General features: G+C 39.7%; 1 protein-coding gene across 2 annotated transcripts in view; it reads left to right on the top strand.

Moving 5' to 3' along the window:
• Nucleotides 1-19,100, top strand: part of Nek7 (NIMA related kinase 7) — a 126,034-nt gene that overhangs the window by 18,416 nt on the left and 88,518 nt on the right. The window lies entirely within an intron of this gene.

Below are 19,100 nucleotides of genomic sequence, written 5' to 3'. Positions count from 1 at the left end.
GTTCTTATCAACATTTTTATGGTAGAAGTACTACTAACAAAGTAGTCAAGTTTAGAAGAAGTGTCCAAAGTCTTCATCTTCACTTGCTATGTCAGTTTGTTTGCCATGATATATACTTTAATGCAGTGTAGTAAGCATGGGCTTTGGCAAACTTGACTTGTCCTTGTGCATAGCAGACACGTGTGAGATGTTTGAAAGATCGTGCTGTGCCCACAGTTAACCTAAACAAGTACACAAGTGTAGAGATCATCTGCCTTTTGCCTTCTGATAGAGAGGTTCTTCTGTGAAGCTAATCAGAAGAAATAGAACTAACTTGCATTCCTGTACTAATGAACATCTTTATGATCATCAATTTATTCTTCCAGTGTTCCCTGTGGAACATGTCCCGTACTTGATGCTTTCTGTAGTAAGAATTGAGAACTTACTCAATACGTGAATCAAATTTTCCGGAGGAAACAGAGGAATGAGGCATATACTTTATCTTTAATCAGGCAAAACTAGGTGCTCAGGTGACTTTTAAATTAAATTAAATTAATTAATTAATTAATTAATTTGTGGTGGTAGTGGGTGGTGGTACTGGGGCTTGAACTCAGGGCTTTGAACTTTTGCTTGGCCCTTTTCCTTCTGGCATTCCGTCATTTGAGCCATCATCTAACCCAGCTTTTGTGCTGCTGGATTGGAGGTAGAGCCTTAGACTTTCTTGCTAGTGCTGGCTTCAAACTGTGACTCTCATCTTAGTCTCCTGTGTAAGCTAGAAGTACAGGTATGAACCAGGAGCACCTGGCTAAACTTGAATTAATTTTCCTGACTGTAGCTTTTATAATGACTTTTTTTTTCTTCATCTAAGTTTCCTTGGTTATTCAGATATTTATGGGATTTTTGTGTACTAGAGTTGTACAAATAAGGAATAAACAGATCAGTGTTTAAGTTGTTGTTGCTTCATGTGTTTAGATTATGGGTAGGATCTCAGATGGACTGATAACTGATTCCCCAGTATATACTGACAAATACTTAATAGTGTTTCACACAGGACTTCCTGAGTAGAAAGCAGAGTTAGCCAAGATGCCTCAGGGAAGCTCCTTCTGTAAGATTGTACAGCCTATTTGGGTCAGAGCATGTAAGTCTGAAATAACCTGGCAGGAGGAAGAGTAAGTGGTTTGTCAAGTCTGCAGTGTGGTGTTTATATTGGGGACAGCGCCTGCAAGTAAGATTGGATCTAAGAAAATTATGTTTTACTTATTAAATAGTTGTAGGCAGGAGTATGACGTAGTCATTAGATTTTTACTTTAGAGGGGTCATTACATATACATCTGCATGTATGAATATACACGGCTAGGAATAGTAATGAGCAGATGTCATGAGGGACTGGGTTGAGCAGAAAGCTATTTGGGAAGTAGAATTAATAAGACCGAGAGCCTACGTGCACGTAAGGACATAGAAAGAGCTGGTGTGACCTGCGGAATTGTATGGGCTGGCATGTGACAGTGCCACCCAGTAAGAAAGCAAGTGAATAGAGACTTGAGACATCAGACAGAAAGATACGGTCGAGTTGGAAATACGATTCCAGGTTTGTTTGTTTTTATAGTCAGTGTGCAGAAGGCAGGCTATATGCCAGCAGAAAGTACATAATTATTGATCTAAATAATCAAGGGACTTACCATTAAAGGAAATTTGAGCATGAGAACCAGCAGTCTTGTTTATTGATGATAAAGCAAAATGATGCCTCTTGTGTAGAAATGATAAAAGTAGATAAAGTGATTAATTATAATGCTCTTTACAGTAATGATTCACTTTGGTAGTGTTACTTATTTCAATAAAGTACAGAAAAAGGAATAATTAATACACGGGCAATTCCAAACCAGTAATTGATGAAACTAAGTTACTGGAATTAAGTAGGTTCTTCATCAAGAAACTGGAGCTGTGTGCCAGTGGTTCGTGCCTGTAATCCTAGCTACTCAGGTGGCTGAGATCTGAATCACAGTTCAAAGACAGCCTGGGCAGGAAAGTCTGTGTGACTTTTTATTTCTAATTAATCACCCAAAAGCCCAAAGTGGAGCTGTGGCTCAAGTGATAGATCACTGCCTTGAGCACAAAAACTCAGAAATAGTGCTCAGACCCTTATTTCAAGCCCCAGGACTGGCATAAAAAGACAAAACAAAAAAAGAATTGGAAGGTATCAGAGTGTTTTCTTTGGTATTATTAAACGTCTGAAGTAATCAACAATTACTTCATAGTCCAAAGAGAACAAAGCAAAGAGTTGTGGTAAAAATGACACATACACATCCAGATAATTATTCGCATATGACGTCAGTAGAGTATTTTTAGATTTTTTTAAAGGAGAAAGGATGTTTCATATGAGCCCCTAAACATTTTCTTGAAGATGAACAATTAAAGTTAGTTTTCTGAAATTATATTGGAGAGGAACATTGCTGCACAAATGCTCTGGTGATAAACATTGAGATGTGTTACATTTATAAGTAGGCTAAACAGATGTTGTGCAGAATTGGAAGTAGTACAGGCACGCAGGAAATAACATAGATAGGCTGTAGTTAGAAAACCTATAATCTGAGAACTAAGATTGGAGCCTTATGGGGAAGAGAAAAGTGCAGGCAAGATCAACCCTCAGCTGACATGGCTTGTGTGCCAGAAGATGGATTTAATTTCACTTTGATAATGAGTGAAAGTCTGATTGCAGGGCACCTTTGAACAGCTTGGAGTCACCACTAGCAGAATTTCAAAGCAGAGCAGGATATATACTTATTTTCTAACTAGCTAGATAAGATCAAAGCAAGAAAATGTCCTTGCGGCAAGCAATGAAGAAAAATAGCAAGGGGAAAAAAACTCAGTGTCATTAAACATTTTCTATACAATGTGTTAAACAGCTTTTAAAAATACACAGATGTAAAAACAATCCACAGTTGTGTGCTTTAAAAAAGATATCCTTTTGAAATCAATCTAGGGAGGCTAAGAACAAAAAAAGCAAGGCAAGGGTTTTAAGGAAAGCAACAGAAAAGAGAGAAGTGGCAATATGAATTACAAAGTAGAATTTAATGAAGACAACCATTAGATAAAGTCAAGACCTATTCTATAATTTTATTAAAATTTTGATAACTAATGAGTTTATCTCAGATATCAGCATCTCAGGTGGCTAGGATTATAGACACTTAGCCTGGTACCCAACTCTCAGACTATTATTATTTTTTTAAAATTTTTTACTTTTGAAATTGAGTAATAATCTTCCAGTTCCTGCTCTTGAGCAGATAACTGCTGTTGCTCCTCCTTCCTTCTTCCTCCTCATCCTCCTTTTTTTTCCTCTTTGAGTTACTGTATTCATAATAACAACGCCTGCTAAACTTCGGAACAAAGGTGAGCATTTTGGTCACATATTGACGAAACTTTGTTCAACAGATTATCAGGCTTTTCCTAGAAAACACTACATTAAAACATTTATACTTAGACAAATTTGGGGAAAAATTCCCTAGGGCTCTCTTTCAGGGCTTGTAATATACCCTTAGCATTTTGGATCCCTGAGGAGTCTTTGAGAGAAAAAAACCCTATTATTGTTAAGCGTAATATTTTGGCAGGTGAATTTGGCTATGGATATTGCCTCCCCCATTATTTTTTCCTTTTCTTTACATTTCCCATGTTATTATCTCCTCCTCTCCCCCTCTCACTTCCTCTTTCCTTCCCTCCCTTCCCTGTCCCTCCCATCATGGAGTACCCACTAACAAGTCATGGTGTTTTATAGAGCAGTGTGTGTGTGTGTGTGTGTGTGTGTGTGTGTGTGTGTGTGTTGTGTAGTTTTTTTTAAATGTTAAATATACTATGTGGCTTTTCAAATGAAATAGGTGCTCTTCTGAATTTGCTTTTTTGTTTTGTTTAGCCAGCGTCTTGAAGTCTTACAGTAAGTTTAAGATTCTTGATTGATAAAGTTTCTTGGTTAGTGAGGGGATACAGTAGATAGGGAATTATCCTTGAGATAAAGCAACACGCATGAAGAAGACTCCATCAGCAGAGGAGTGTTCGTGCAGGAAAATTTAGGGATTTGGGGATCTGAAGCTGGCCCAGAGCTCCCCAGGATGTGGTTGAGTTTTGAACTAAACATGGTTTTCCTGTGGTCTTGCGGATGGCCTGTGCAGTCTGTGAAACCCTAGCCTTGACCTGTGGCTTTACAGAGTTTGAGAAATGTTGGTTCACATGCAGAGCTCTGTGGTCTTTCTCCTGCCAAGAAGAAGCTCATGTGATACTGGACTGGGTGGGCTGTGTGTGTAAACACACACAAGCAGACAACACAATACTGAGTGATGGGAGGCAGGAAACCCACTGTATAACCTTGGGGTTTCTTATCTGCAATCTAGAATTTTTTTCCCACTCACTCTGTTATGATACTGTGGGAAAAAGCCTACAGAAAGCTTTTTTTTTTTTTTTAAATTTTATTGTCAAACATATACAGAGCAGTTACAGCTTCATACATTAGGCATTGGATACATTCCTTGTACTGTTTGTTACCTCCTCCCTCATTCCCCTCTCCCCCTCCCCCTCTCCCTTTCCCCCCATGAGTTGTTCAGTAGATTTACACTAAGCAGTTTTGCAAGTATTGCTTTTGTAATCGTTTGTCTTTTTTACCTCGTGTCTCTCGATTTTGGTATTCCCTTTCAGTTTCCTAGTTCTAATACCTGTATACATGGTTTCCAATGTACTCAGATAAGATACAGAGATAGTGCAGGTACAACCACAGAAAGGGATACAAGGGGATCATCAACAATAGAAGCTATGGTTTCACATGGCATGTTGAAAGTAATTACAACAGTGATATGACAGTCGTTTCCATAACATGGAGTTCATTTCACTTAGCATCATCTTTTGTGTTCATAAGGGTATAGCTATTGGGCTCTTGTGATCCTCTGCTGTGACTAGCCTAAACCTGTGCTAATTATTCCCTATGAGGGAGACCATAGAGTCCATGTTTCTTTGGGTCTGGCTCACTTCACTTAGAATAATTTTTTCCAAGTCCTTCCATTTCCTTATAAATGGGGCAATGTCATTCTTTCTGTTAGAGGCATAAAATTCCATTGTGTATATGTACCACATTTTCCTGATCCATTCATCTACTGAGGGGCATCTGGGCTGGTTCCAAATTCTAGCTATGACAAATTGTGCTGTGATGAACACTGTTGTGCTGGTGGCTTTAGTGTGTTCTTGTTTGTGGTCTTTTGGGTAGATGCCCAAAAGTGGGGCTGCTGGGTCATAGGGGAGCTCTATGCTTAGTCTTCTGAGGAATCTTTTTGAAGAGTGCAGCCCAGTAAGTGTGAAATGTCACTAAAGCCTTTTAGCTGCTCTGCTGCTTGAAGAATACAAACAGCATTTGGAAACATTCAAGACAATAGGAAACAAGAACTCCCCTCCCCCTCTTTGGGTTTTGAGTTAAAAAAAGCTTTCAGTGCAAACTAATATTTAGAGGCCTTTGCCTTACAGTGAAAGTTAACAATAATACATCATGTCCTAATTCAGAATCTGGGTATGTTGCTGACATTTTTGTTATTTATTCAGCATGTACATGGAGGCTTGTTGGAGTGCACACTGAGGCATGCTGGAAAACGGTTGGGGATGAAGAAGGGATGGTTCTTGTCTTGGGAAGGGTGGCTGGAGGCCTGGGAAGGCTTGTCCTCCCTGACATATGGTCTCAGATACACAGCGAGGGAGGCATAGCATCTTCCAAGCTTTCATTTGCTTGCAAGTGCTAGAGGCAGAACTATAATTCATAATTGTTGTTGTTACTTAGCACATCCCTCCCACCGTGGCCCTAGCATTTTCTTGCCAGCAGTAATTATGCCCATGTGATACTTTTTGGTAATTTCCATAATATTTTAAGAATATAGTCAAATAAGTATGGCTTTTGCTTGTTGGAGAATCACAATGAGAACTCTTGGGGTATTTTCAGTTAGAGTACATTATTTTCTTCAACAGATTAACAGCTGTTAATCTGTACTATTAAGAACTGTGTTTTTATAGTAATTTACTAAAAATAAAAGTGTGAATAAGTAATAGGCTGCTTATAGCCCACACGTTTTTCAGTGTTGACTTTAGTGGAAAAACTGTCTGTACTTGATGCCCTGAATATCCAGTTGCTGTATGATTGAGTTCATTTTAATGTAAGAGAAATATCTACATCAGAGGTATTGAAAGGGGACAGAGTCTAGAACTGAAGTCACCCATTTTATATAGTTTTCTCATTAACTTTAAACATGTATTTCCCATGTGTCTGTGACAAGATAACTAACTATAAATTGAAACCTTCAAATATTACATTATCTTTAAGTAGTTCAGGGAAAAAAGTAAAAGGAAACATTATGTTAGGGGTGCACTCAGCCATGTAATTGATAGTTCATTGTAAGCAGAGATAAACTATCCTATTTTATTACATTTCAGATGAATTGATCATGGACTATTCTTCAGTAATTCTCTCTTCCAAGAGAAGTTTTCAGTCAGGGTGTCTATGAAATAAGCATGTATTACTGGTAAGTCTTTGCTTAAGGGTATAACGAATCCACGACACCCCCAATTCCTCTTTTAGGGTTGTTCTTTGATTGAAAATGTCAATACAGTGTCACCATTTATTTACTTCTGAGTAAATTAGAATTGAGTGGACTTTTGAGGCTAGAAAAGAGCTTGGAGATCATGTAATCCAGTGCCTTCAATTGCTGTTTGAGGTAACAGAGGCTCAAGAGGTGAGTCAGACATTTCAAAAAATGACCTTGTTAGCCTGGTTTAGATACTCATCCTCTCTGTTATAATGCAGTGCTTTCTCACCTTTGTTCCATATGTTTGTGAGAATCTTGTTATGTTAAAGATACCAAAGAAACAAACAATAACAAAACAGAAAGTTTGGAACTCACAAGGTTGCAATACTTTGATTTCATTCAGTATTTTTACAGAACAGATTACAGACAAATTTCACTAGGCTTTTGGAGTAATCTACAACCTGAATGCAAAGTATATTTTATTAACATATAATGGAGTAAAGCAAGTCAGTTCTTTAAAAATGACACGAGAAAAGGTAAGAGGTGTATTGATAAAATATTGCAATATCTTAGGCCCCGAGTTTTGTTTTAATAGTAAAACTTAATGAAATATGTGAATTTAAAAATGGATTTATGTAAAAAACTAGCATTAAAAGCTTGAGATTTTAAATAGGATGTAGGTATATGTTTACCAGGATGTTCTTTTTATGGGAGGAAAGAGTAAAATAATCAAGATAGGAAGAAGTCAAATGCCATAGTATCATCAGAATAATCAGCTTTGAAAAAGTTGACTGTAATTCCCAGCAGAATTAGACATGGGCATAGTGATGTTCAGTTTTCAGTGAGGAAGTTCTTCTTAGACAGGTGCTAATACATTTTTCATTACTGTTTTGGGTTTTTCTCTTATTTGGGATCATGTATTAAAGATCCATTTTAACCTATGTATCTAAATGGACCAGGCTGTTCTAATCTCCTAGGCTTTGAATGGACAGAATGTCAGTGAGAGAGAGTCATGAAGGAAGGGGGGGGGTGTGTGTGTGGAGCGGGAGAGATTGATTGATTTGTATATACCTGCTTTTCTCTTATAGACCAAGGTGATATAATCAATGAAAACCTCAGGTTGGTTGTTTTGCTCATATTCATACTGTAGGCCTGCGGCCTTCAATATCAATATGTTCTACCAGTAGTTAATCTGGGAAACAAAAAAGCAATGCAAAGATTTTAGGGTTAGTTTTTTTTTCCAGTATTGTTTGGTTTTCCAGATTTTAGAAACAGTTACTTTTCAACTTTGGTTTTTGTTCCACATTAACTGTCTACTTAAAACTTTCTTAGACTTGAAATGGTTTAGTAGAATACAATCCAGTCAGTATTCAACAACTATTCGTTGTATTCTGAGAAGTCTTATTGTAAAAATATAATAACTGAGATGTAATGGCAGAGTCAGAGCAGTCTGTTGCTGTTAAGACTGTTACTGTGAGGACTCTAGACACCCCCCCCCCCCCCATTGATGGTGCCATGACCTGCATATAAGGAAGTCCGTCAGTGTCATAAGCATAGACCACAGGATAGGGCCACTCTAGGAACCTCAAAGAAAAGGGAAGTCCCTCTTGGTTTTGAATGGATTCCACGAAGGCCCTCTGGGAACTTACGGCTTGTGCCCAGCTTTGAAGGGAATCAATTGTGGTAGGGATATTTAGATTTTTGAAGCTCAGAAATGGACCATATTGGCAGAAATAGTGGGACCCGAGGCTCTGACTCATTCTTCTTATAATTGCAAAAGTGGTAGTGTTTGTAAAATGAGAAACCAACCCCATAACTTCCTGTTGGAGAACTAGTCTTCAGAAGTTGGATTGAATAGCCTCAAATTTGAGACTTTCTTGATTTTCTCTTGGCTGTGTTCTGACAGATATTTCTGAACACTTCTTCACTGGGTTATGAGTTGAAAAACTCCAGTGTCAGGTGGTGGGTTTTCCTCTTTTATCCTTAGTATCTGTTTCAAACAAGGAGTCAAGTTCTACGTTGTGAAACTATGGGCATGTGGCTCCAGGCTAAGAAATTTGAACTTTATTCTAAGTTTTGTAGAGAATTCCTGAATCTCACCCCCACCCCCCATTTTATGGTACACATGCTAGCTGAACCTCATCGTGAAAATTTTAAATAGAAGAGTGATGTAGTGACAGAGGTAGTTGAGGATTGTTAACTTAATCAGCGACTCTGATTCTTGCTAACTTTCTAAACATTCTATCTAGAAACAGTTTCAAGGTATAGTAAATTAACATTTGTATAGTTAATGATGATGTCCTAAACGTATTTGAAAGTGAATTGATAGGGCTTCAAATCTCTGCTCCTCATCTGACTGTAAATTAGTATTTACAATCTACCAGTATTCTTCAAGTTCATAAGACAAAGTGGAATCGGATAGGCGTTATTTTTGTTTGTTTGTTTTACTCCTTTAGCAGGTATTTGAGGGTCTGCTGGGGAACACAGTGCCGGTGAGACAGTTTGTGATGCTAGGGGGGCATTTTAATGGCTCCACGTCATCCTCAACGCTGAAAGTGGCCTGAAAACCCGGTAGCAAAGAAAGCTTTCCCCCAAAGGATGTCCCAAGTGGAAATGTGGTGTGTTGGGCATTATCCTGGACTTCTTGGACATGATGTGTGTCAGAGGGGCCTGGATTATTATTGTTCACCGATGATAGCTTTTAAACAATGATTTTGTGATGAGATACAGGGGAGATACTTGAGTTTAAAATGTATAAATGTTACTGTTGCTCAATACTCACCAATTTTTATGTATCTTAAGTAGTATGCAAGGTTTTGAACTTACTGATCAGTCAGTTTTCACACATGGGAAAGGCACTGCTACTAGCAGTGCTCTGTCTTTCCCTCTCCCAGGAGCTCTTCATAGTAACTGGCTTAGGGTTTTATGACTAAGTGCCAGTTTCCAGGAGGAGCTGAAGCAGTGCTTACCAGTTCCCAATTCCATCTCCTCCGTGGATGGCTTGACTAACTTCTTGCCATCCTGTTTGACTAGGAGACAAATCTTACATTGCTTTTGTTGGGAAATTCAGACTGTATCTTTTATTTTAAATAACCAAACTACTTATATAGAGCTGTTTCTTTATTTTTCTTGGTCATTTAAAGATCTAGAGGATATGTGACTAACAGTTGCCTTAAGAATTCTTAAGGGGGAGGCGGGAATGAGGGAGGAGGTAACAAATAGTACAAGAAATGTACCCCAGGCCTAATGTATGAAACTGTAACCTCTCTGTACATCACTTTGACAATAAATAAGAAAAAAAAGAAATAAAAAAAGAATTCTTAGGGAAATTTGGTTTGTATTTGAAGTCATTTTATTAACATTAAAATAAACATACACACAAAACAACAATAAGATTACCCTTGCTTTCACTAATGAAATCACAGGAGTATTATTAACCAAAACAGAACATGATTGGTGATTCTGTGAAAGTCCGTGTGGCAAGATACTTTCTAAAAGGTACTTGGGAAGTTTACTTTAGAAAATAATGCTGCAGTGTTGTGCTTAGAAAATATAAATGAACCTGTTAATACAGGAACTAGATACATGATTAAAAATGTCCTCATTTCTGCTCTGAGGTATTTCTTTTAAGAACTTAGTAGTTACTGTCCTTCTTCTATGTATTCATTCTTTTCTTAGGAGAGAAGCATTTGACAGGGTTTAAAAAATATTTAACTTTGTCATTAGTGACAATTTGGTTCAGTTGGTCTAAACTATATTTTATGGCAGATACTTGTGTTTTAATGAAATGTTACCGGATTGTCACTTCTTTTTTATGTGGTCCAAATTTGCGAAATGACATAAAAATGACTTAAGAGGTATTTTTTCCCCCATTATTCTTTTTTTTTTTTTTTTTTTGGCCAGTCCTGGGGCCTGGACTCAGGGCCTGAGCACTGTCCCTGGCTTGTTCTTGCTCAAGGCTAGCACTCTGCCACTTGAGCCACAGCGCCACTTCTGGCCATTTTCTGTATATGTGGTGCTGGGGAATTGAACCCAGGGCCTCATGTATATGAGGCAGGCACTCTTGCCACTAGGCCATATCCCCAGCCCCCATTATTCTTTTCTAGGAAATCACAAGTAAATTGTCTGAAGTCAAAATGTGTCTCAGTAACCTTTTCTGTTAGCTTCATCAAAACTTCCGACCTGACTGGGTACTGGTGGCTCACACCTGTAATCTTAGCTACTCAGGAGGCTAAGATCTGAAAATCATACTTTGAAGCCAGCCAGGGCAGGCAAGGTCTTGAGACTTTTATGTCCAATTAACCATCAGAAAAATGGGGGTGGAGCTGTAGCTCACAGTGGTAGAGCACTAGCTGTGAGCAAAAAAGCTCAGGCCCTGAGTTTGAGCCCCAGGACTGGCAAAACAGCAGCAACAAAAACACCTTGTGATTTGTAGAATTAAGAGACTCATTTCTTATATTACAGTGTTTTAACCTAAAAACAGTAGGAATTCAGAAGAGCCTGTTGAGATATAGTGAATAAAGCCTGTGATGGCTGGCACAGGGCCACTTGTGTACTGGCAGAGGGACTTGGAATCCTCCTCTGACGAGTTCTGAGTTCTCCGTTCTCATACTTCAGACTTCTTAAGACCTGAAGGAGTGACTTCCTTGTAGGAGAGCTCTCTTGCAAACCTTCTGCACATATTTTGTTATGTGCTCTCCTGGTACCTTGTGTTTCTCATTTCTGAAACTATACACATTTTCCCTTACTTGTCAAGTCAGGATTTGTAACTTGGTTGCAAGTTCCCTGTGGGCAGAGACCATGCCATTTTGTGTAGGTGGTCACATGCCTAGTGTAGTACCTGGCATGCCATAGGCCCTTAACAAATCACGCTTATGTGACACAGATAGTGGAATTGAGTAAAAGCTTCAATGGAGAGATCAGTGTCAGTGATAATTGAGGAGTCCTAAATCAAGAAGTCCAAACGTAGAGGGGAAGAGTGGTCTGGCATACACATTAGTAAATTACCAGAAGTGGAAAATAAGCTTCTCTTTGGAACTCTGAACCCTGTGGTGGTGGCTGCTTAATTTTTTTCCCTTGGAAACGTTGGTTTGCAGGTGTTCTCAGGTTCTAGTGGACTTGGGAGCTGTCCTCAGCTTTTCTGAGTGACCTCTGGTGTCTGCTGATGTGTGGAAAGGGCTTTGCTCCTGGAGACACAACAGGAACATAGCTCAAAGGAAGTTTGCTTTGTTTTCATGTCTTCCTTTTTCTTTGTCTTTTTGGTGCCTGTCCTGGGGCTCGAAATCAGGGTCTAACTGCCGAATGTGAGCTTTTGTGCTCAAGGCCAGCATTCTACCACTTGTACCACACCTCCACGTCTGGGTTTTTGGTGGTTAATTGGAGGTAAAAGTCTTACAGACTGTCCTGCCCAGGCTGGCTTTGAACTGCCATCCTCAAATTTCAGCCTCCTGAGTAGCATTACTGGCATGAACCACTGGTGCCCAGCTGATTTGGGTTTTTCTTTATGCCTAAACCGATTTGAACATTCAAAATATTTTGAAAATTTTCTCATACAAATGAAAATGTTGTAACTGAGGACAAAGTAATACATGGAAGCCATACACACGGAAGTATAAATTCATTCTTGTATGTTTCCTTGTGTTCTTAAAAATTAAGACCACACAGCCCTAACAACTGTGCATTGTCCCCCCGGGAAAACATCCTTTGGAAGCTGAGAGTTGTTGAGTTTGATGAGGAAGCAAATAACTTGCCTACAGTGAAGGGCAGCATGAGTTTCTGCAGTTTGGATGATAAGTTTAAGTATTAACTATACATTGTTGAAGGAGTAACATTGGATAGTGTCCAGATGTAGGAGAAAAGCAGTTTGCCCTCCTGTTACTTGTTTCAATGAGGTAGCATAAAACGTAATTTAAACATAGGTAGTACACATGGGCACATAAATAAAATTTTGTATTGAAGTTCTACTAAAAAAAGAACTTTCACTTTGTGGTTGTTGTCCGTTGTCATCCAGATTAGTTGTCATTTCAATTTCAGTTTCTTAAAAGCTGTACAGTGGTTTTATGCTGTAGTATTAAGAGTAAAAATCAGGATCTGTAAATCATTGGTTAACAGAAGTACACAGAATCTTGGCCCTAGAAGACAGCCTTATCTCAAAGGAGCTGTATAATACAGGAAAAGACATAAATGACGCTGTGTTCCCTTACCAGCTGAAAGATTACCAGATCATTTTGCTAAGGGTTGGTCATTCTATTTAAACTTACAGTTAAAATATTCAGAACAGTGAAATGATTAGTAGAAATAGTTTCTCCTTTTCAAAGGTGGTGTTTGAAATTATTTCCATAGCTAATGAACTATTACTTCCGGCTTCCTTAATTTTACGTTTAACAATGAACTCAGGTGATCGTAAGGCATACTGGTTATTTGTGATATTTGGTTAAAAAGATAGCATTAAATCCATCAAATCGAATATTCAGATTTATTAAGCTCTCTGTCTTTCTAATTTCCTTTAATGGCTCTGAAATGGCAGGATGCAATGTAAAGTACAAGCAGTTCTTTTTATATTGTTTGTGAGCGATCATGTGGCTGGCAAGGAGTGGCCACGATTCCGAAGGAAACAACAAAGTCGGCAGCAGGCGGGCTGGCTGCCCTAGCTCTGTAGCCATGAGAAACAGACAGACTTGGCTGTCAAAGCCAGGGGTTCAGTTCCTGCAGCAAACTGCAGGACCACCATCAGCATGGACTGAGCTTTGAGAGATGACGTGTGCCTGTCTGGCCAGGCACTGAGGAACCCAAGGGCCTACTGCTTGACACACTTGAAGCAGGTGGTAAGGATGGCTTTTTGTCACACTGGGCAGCTGTCGTACAGTCTCAAGGTACTCATGCTACTTGGACCTTGTTGATTGCCTGTATACTCACTGCTGAAGTGCCTCAAGACACAGGATGTTTGGGGTTCCTGATAACAGAAGATTGGGGACTACAATAGGTAGATTTTCCTCTTTGCCTGTGCACCTTCTTGGTCACACTGAATTTTCATGAGTATGCCATTCCCTCAAAACTTATAGGAGATGATATTGTCAAGTGTGTCCATTTGCCTTGTATGATGTGTGGTGAGGTTTGCTACTAGCAACATTCATCTCAGTCACTGACTTGAGGGTCGTGGACTCAGAACGTTTACCAGTGAATTGAATAAAAGTCCAAAGGATCATATTACAGATAATCATTTAGCACCCTTCCTTGTGAGATGTGTGGATCATTTTATCCAGCCAGTAGTATTAATTTATCCAGTATTACTTTATCTTCTTCACCAGGGTATTGTTGAAGATGAGTATTATCCATTGTGACTTACAAGGGATAAAGGTTGCACAGCCCAAGTTAAGGATATGTTTCTGGCCATTTGCTCAAGGGCTTGAACTTCATTGCCAGATAACACTTGAGAGCCTGGGTGTCCACTGGGTGGTATAGCCTAGGTATAGCCTAGGGGAAGTATATATTGTTTATCAACACTATAGAATCACTGTAGTGGAAGCAAGTCATTCCTGAAGTGAGAGGGGCTTTCCGAGCTTCTGATCTTTGGTGGGAAGAGCAGGAGAATTCAGATATCTTTGTGGCCGCTTAGTAAACTTGTCTTGAACCTACAATCAGGAGAAGGTAAACTGATCTTCTCAATCACTGAGAGAAAGGTATTAGCAAGGCCCAAAGGGGGTGTCTTGTATCATTCATTTATGAGTCGGTCACATCCCCAATGTCTGGAACAGTCTGAGTACCAGGAAACAACTGAGTTGAGTTGGTGAGAAGCCATGCATTGTGGGCTGCCACCTCCTGTTAGCCCTTTGCATTGCCATATGTGATTTTAGCGAGGTCATGTGTACACGTCTCAAACTCCTTATCACTGTTGTGATTTCGTTTCTTCTACTGGAATTGTGTGGCTTCTGTTGTCTGCTCTGGGAGGGATCTGGCTAACCACCCTGTCACACAGGTCTCCCCCACTCCTCTCTGCAAGCAGATCATGATCACTGAGATCACTCCCATGAATTGACTCAGTCAAGCCTGAGTCCCGGGCCTGCCTTCCCATTGACACAGTGACGTGCATGGCTCTGGCCCGCATCCCCTCTGGTGTGGCTGTAGTAACTTTGGTTTCTCCTTGTGTTCATCTCCAAGTGTAGTCAATTGAATGATTTTTTTCTTAAAGAGAGGAAAAACAAAAAAATACTGTACATTTAAGTGATATATGCAGCTACCTATAAAATATGAATGTGTAATCATGATATTTGTTTTACAGATAAAAAGCAAAAGTAAAACAAAATCTTCATCTATTTGCCACAGCAAGAGTAGTTAGTGCTTAGAGAAGACCATTTATAATATCTAAAAACTTCTACATTGATTACAGTAGTCATAGGATATAAAAATAGGCAATTAAAAAACACCTTAATTTTCATTTTACCAAGAGTATCATTCTGTAGTTTGAAAACAAAATATCAACTACTGAACAGTAGATGTATCCAAAACGAACTGCTAATTCACATGTAAGGATGCATTTATACAAACAGCTCCTAGCTCATGACCATGTGAACATCAGTAAACCAAAACAGCCTTATAGGTTAGTGTCCCTCCCTGCCTTTCCTCCGGTAGCCTTCCCAGTGCGTGGTGACACGAGTTACCATCACAGCCCCCTCTCTCTTCAGTACCTCAGAGTGGAGGTATGGAGGCAGTGGTTTCTTCTAAGGTTTCCCAGCAAGCAGCTTCCCTCTTCTAGTAGAGCTGGATCGATTGCCGTAGAAGAGTCTGGTTCTCTAGAAGTACTTTGGGTCTCAGCTTGACTGCTCTGCTTTCAGCCAACACTTGCTTTTCTAGGGTTTCCATAGTTGAGCTTTGACACAGAATTTCTTGGGGGCAGATCCCATTCATCTCTGTGGCAGCCTCTGTCTTAGTGCCCACATCCATCCACGTTGCTTCTGCCCAGCTTCTGGAGACGGCATTCCAGAACAGTTGTTAGCCTTCTCAGTGTTCTGCTTGATGCACTTTGCTTTTGTCTTCTTAGAGTGAAGGCTTTGTAGAGAATCCATAGAATAACAAGATTGCAGATGAAAGGGCTACTTAGCATGTTGGCTTCCCACAGCTAATGGAGACTTAAGTAGGTGAGCCCACAGCTTTCTGAAGAGAGCAAGGCCATGCTGATTGTCTTGCCCACAGACCTGGCTGCTGTCTGTGCAGACGGTGAGCCTAGTGGCACTGAGGAACTTAGGGGTAAGGGCTCAGCCAGTTCTGTAGTAAGTAGTCAGCAAACCTGGCCCTCTTACCAGGCAGTGGGCCACTGTCCTGAAGCCACGTGGTGGTCATGTCTGCCTTCACCGGTAGCCGAGGATGGGGATAGGATCAGAAGATGGCTGGACCTCATGCTCTCCTCCATTCCACGAGGCCATTCAAGAGCACGGGGCACACTTGACTCTCCTCACCTAACTAAGAATTGATATTAATAATAAAGCATGAGCCTAGGAAATTTGTAAATGCTGCATCTGAAATAGTGATAATATCATTTTACACGTGAGCTCTACTTTCAGAATTAACACAGCTCTTTCATACTGGTGCACTTGGTGGTGTGGGCGAGTGGCACATGGCTGGTTCTGTGTGGAAGGGCTCAAACCAGACCTTGGACCCCCACCTGTCCTCCGTGACGACCCTGACCTGCATGCTTGAAGGAGCAGCGCAGGACTGTTGTGCTAATGTACGTGCCTGCGAACATTTCAGTAAAATTTATTTCTCACTGGAGGTCTTGAAATCCTGTAAACAGTTTGCTTAGGAAAGAAGGTCAGTGTAGAACTGTATTTCAGCTTAGTACACATTTTGATTTTGCAGGCTTGAGTGTCCAGCAGGAAAAGAATGTTACTTGAGGTAGCCCTTTAAAAGTTTACTCTGTTATTTCTGCTTAATTTTGATGTCTTAAATTCTCACTTGAACAGGAGTTTGGTACGTTGCGCTTAAGGCATCCCTGAGGGGAACGCTGTACCTGTCCAGCCCTGACATTTGCTGTAACAGTTGGACCAACAGTAAGCAGTGTGACGCTTCCGAGCTGCACTGTAGTCAGGCTAGTGCTAGGTCAGACTTTCCGTTATTAATCCTGAGGTTGGTATTTATAACTTTTGGTTGAAAATTCTTTCCAGGGAACAATTTGTATACAACTTCTCAGCCTGAGAACAAATATCTCATGACCCACTTAGGGGCCTCTTTAAGCATTCAGATTAAGGGCTTTTAAGATGAAGGCAAATTTTGTGTTTTCAAACTTTTCTTCGGATCCCTCGGGGTGCTGGTGGCTCACACCTGTCATCCTAGCTACTCAGATCTCAGGAGGCTGAGATCTGGGGTTAATGGTTTGAAGCCAGCCCAGACAGGAAAGTCTGTGAGACTCTTGTCTCCAATTACCTACCCCAGAAGCCAGAAGCGGAGCTGTGACTCAACTGGTAGAGTGCTAGCCTTAAGCAAAAGAGTTCAAGGACAGTGTCCAGACTCTGAGTTGAAGCCTAGGATCACCCACAAACAAAAATATATTTGTTTGGGTCTGGCAACTTAGAAGTTATTCATTGCTTCTAGGGCAGCACTGTTTTTAGTGCTGTACTTAGAATGTATATATAGATACATGTTTACATATGTATAAATAAATATGTATATATAAATATATTTATATGATTTGTTGGTAGCATTTGCGGGTCAGGGTCTTGTGCTTACTAGGCTGTGATAATACTGCTGAGCCGCCTCTAGCACTGGCTTTCAATTCCCCCCCAATCTTGAGGCTTGAACTCAGGGCCTGGGTGCTGTTGCTGAGCCTCTTTGGTGCTCAAGAGTGGTAGTCTACCACTTGAGCTGAGCTGCAGCACCACTTCTGGCTTTTTCTGAGTAGTTTGTTAGAGACAAGAGTTTCACAGGCTGGCTTTGAACTGTGGTCCTCAGACTTCAGCCTCCTAAGTAGCTAGGATTACAGGTTTGAGCCAGCGGCCCCTGGCTTCATTGGTTATTTTTAGGGTGGGGTCTCCCTTCCTGTCTTGGTGTACTCCTAAGCTTCAGTCTGCCTACTTTATGCTTCCATTGTTGCTGGTGTGAGCCACCAGTGCCAGGCCCTGGCCTTGAATTTCTTATGTATGTCTTTGTGCACTTTTGAGTGTTTCTAGAGCATATACCTGTGGGAGGACATGGTGAGTTGTATAACACATAGATTTTTTTTTAACATTCCTAACTGTGGTTTGTGAGTTTGAGTTCTCTGTATCTTATTTTTATTTGGCCAGATTTAAATTTTTTTAACCCAACCAGTGGATTTGAAATGTTTTCCTATCCTTAGGTTTGGACAGATATTATTTTTTCAAGTGCTTTTCTGAAAATGATCTGTTACTTTTGCCAATTTTTAAAGCTTATGGAGTTCTTAATACATTACTCATATTTTCCCTCCTTAAACTATAACTTCTTTTTTCACTCTTCCAAATGTCCCTTCCTTTTCTCTTTCTGCTATTAACTCACATTAGTTATACAAGGAAAGACTTCCTTGTCACATTTCTACACATGTTTACAATCTATTCCAAGCAGACTCGCCCTCTCTTTCCCTGAGTTGTTCCTCTTGATGAACAGCTATTTCTGATTTTAATGTAGCTGAATATATTAGTGTTTCATTTTGTAATATGTATATATAGATATGTATAAATATATAAATATATATTATATACACACACAAGTAAGTATACTTTCCCTAAAGTATATTTTTCTCTACCTAGAATTCATGAAGATACTTATTTTCTTCAAAACAGTGAAAATTTTATTTTTAATATTTAGTTCTTTAATCCAGTCTGTATGATCATGTCAGCATCTTGTTCTATACATGCACAAACTTGCAGTTTGGATTCTTTCTTAATGTGATCAACAAGTCTAGCAGTGAAAGAACAAATTGAGGTCTTCTTGTCTGATTGTCTTTGGGGTCTGGTCATGGCAGCTAGCTAACTGGGATTTCTTGTCATCTGAATTTCCCATGCCACCTCCTAAATTAGATGGGAAAATGACTTTTCTGTCTTCTCATTTCCCAGGTAGGGCCAACAAGTCCATTCTCAATACAAGGCATCTATAGAAAACAGACCCTTGACACTCCTGCACCCTTTAAGATGGTAAGGGGCAGAAGTTGTTAGGGAAACGATTAGAATATATAGATGGAGAGACAGGAAAGTCGTGTGACTTTTAACAATATCAAATGGTCTAGACTCAGAAGTTAAAATTAGGCAGTAAACAGAAACAACAAACTCTTATCATTTGTCCTTTTTAATGTTTAATTACTGGATTTGTGGACTATCTAAAGCTGACTTCTTTAAAATGTAGGATTGGTTGTCTAGATCTTTCCTTTCCTTTGAAATGGTAAAAAATCTGGAAACTCTTCATAATGGGTAGAAGCAGGAGGAATGTCAGTCTTGAAAGTTACCTGGGGTTTGGGGGTACTTCACCCATTTTTATCTACCCATTATCATTGTCCTAAGGATTAGGAGTTGCTAGCTTGACAAGGCTGCATATATTTGCCCAGGTCAAAAAGAATAAAATCTGTAGATAGGAACCACC

Source organism: Perognathus longimembris, chromosome 11 (assembly GCF_023159225.1).
Source record: "Perognathus longimembris pacificus isolate PPM17 chromosome 11, ASM2315922v1, whole genome shotgun sequence".
In the NCBI taxonomy this organism is placed as follows: Eukaryota; Metazoa; Chordata; class Mammalia; order Rodentia; family Heteromyidae; genus Perognathus; species Perognathus longimembris.
The sequence above is the reverse complement of the archived record's forward strand: the minus strand, read 5'-3'. Positions and strand labels throughout refer to the sequence as shown.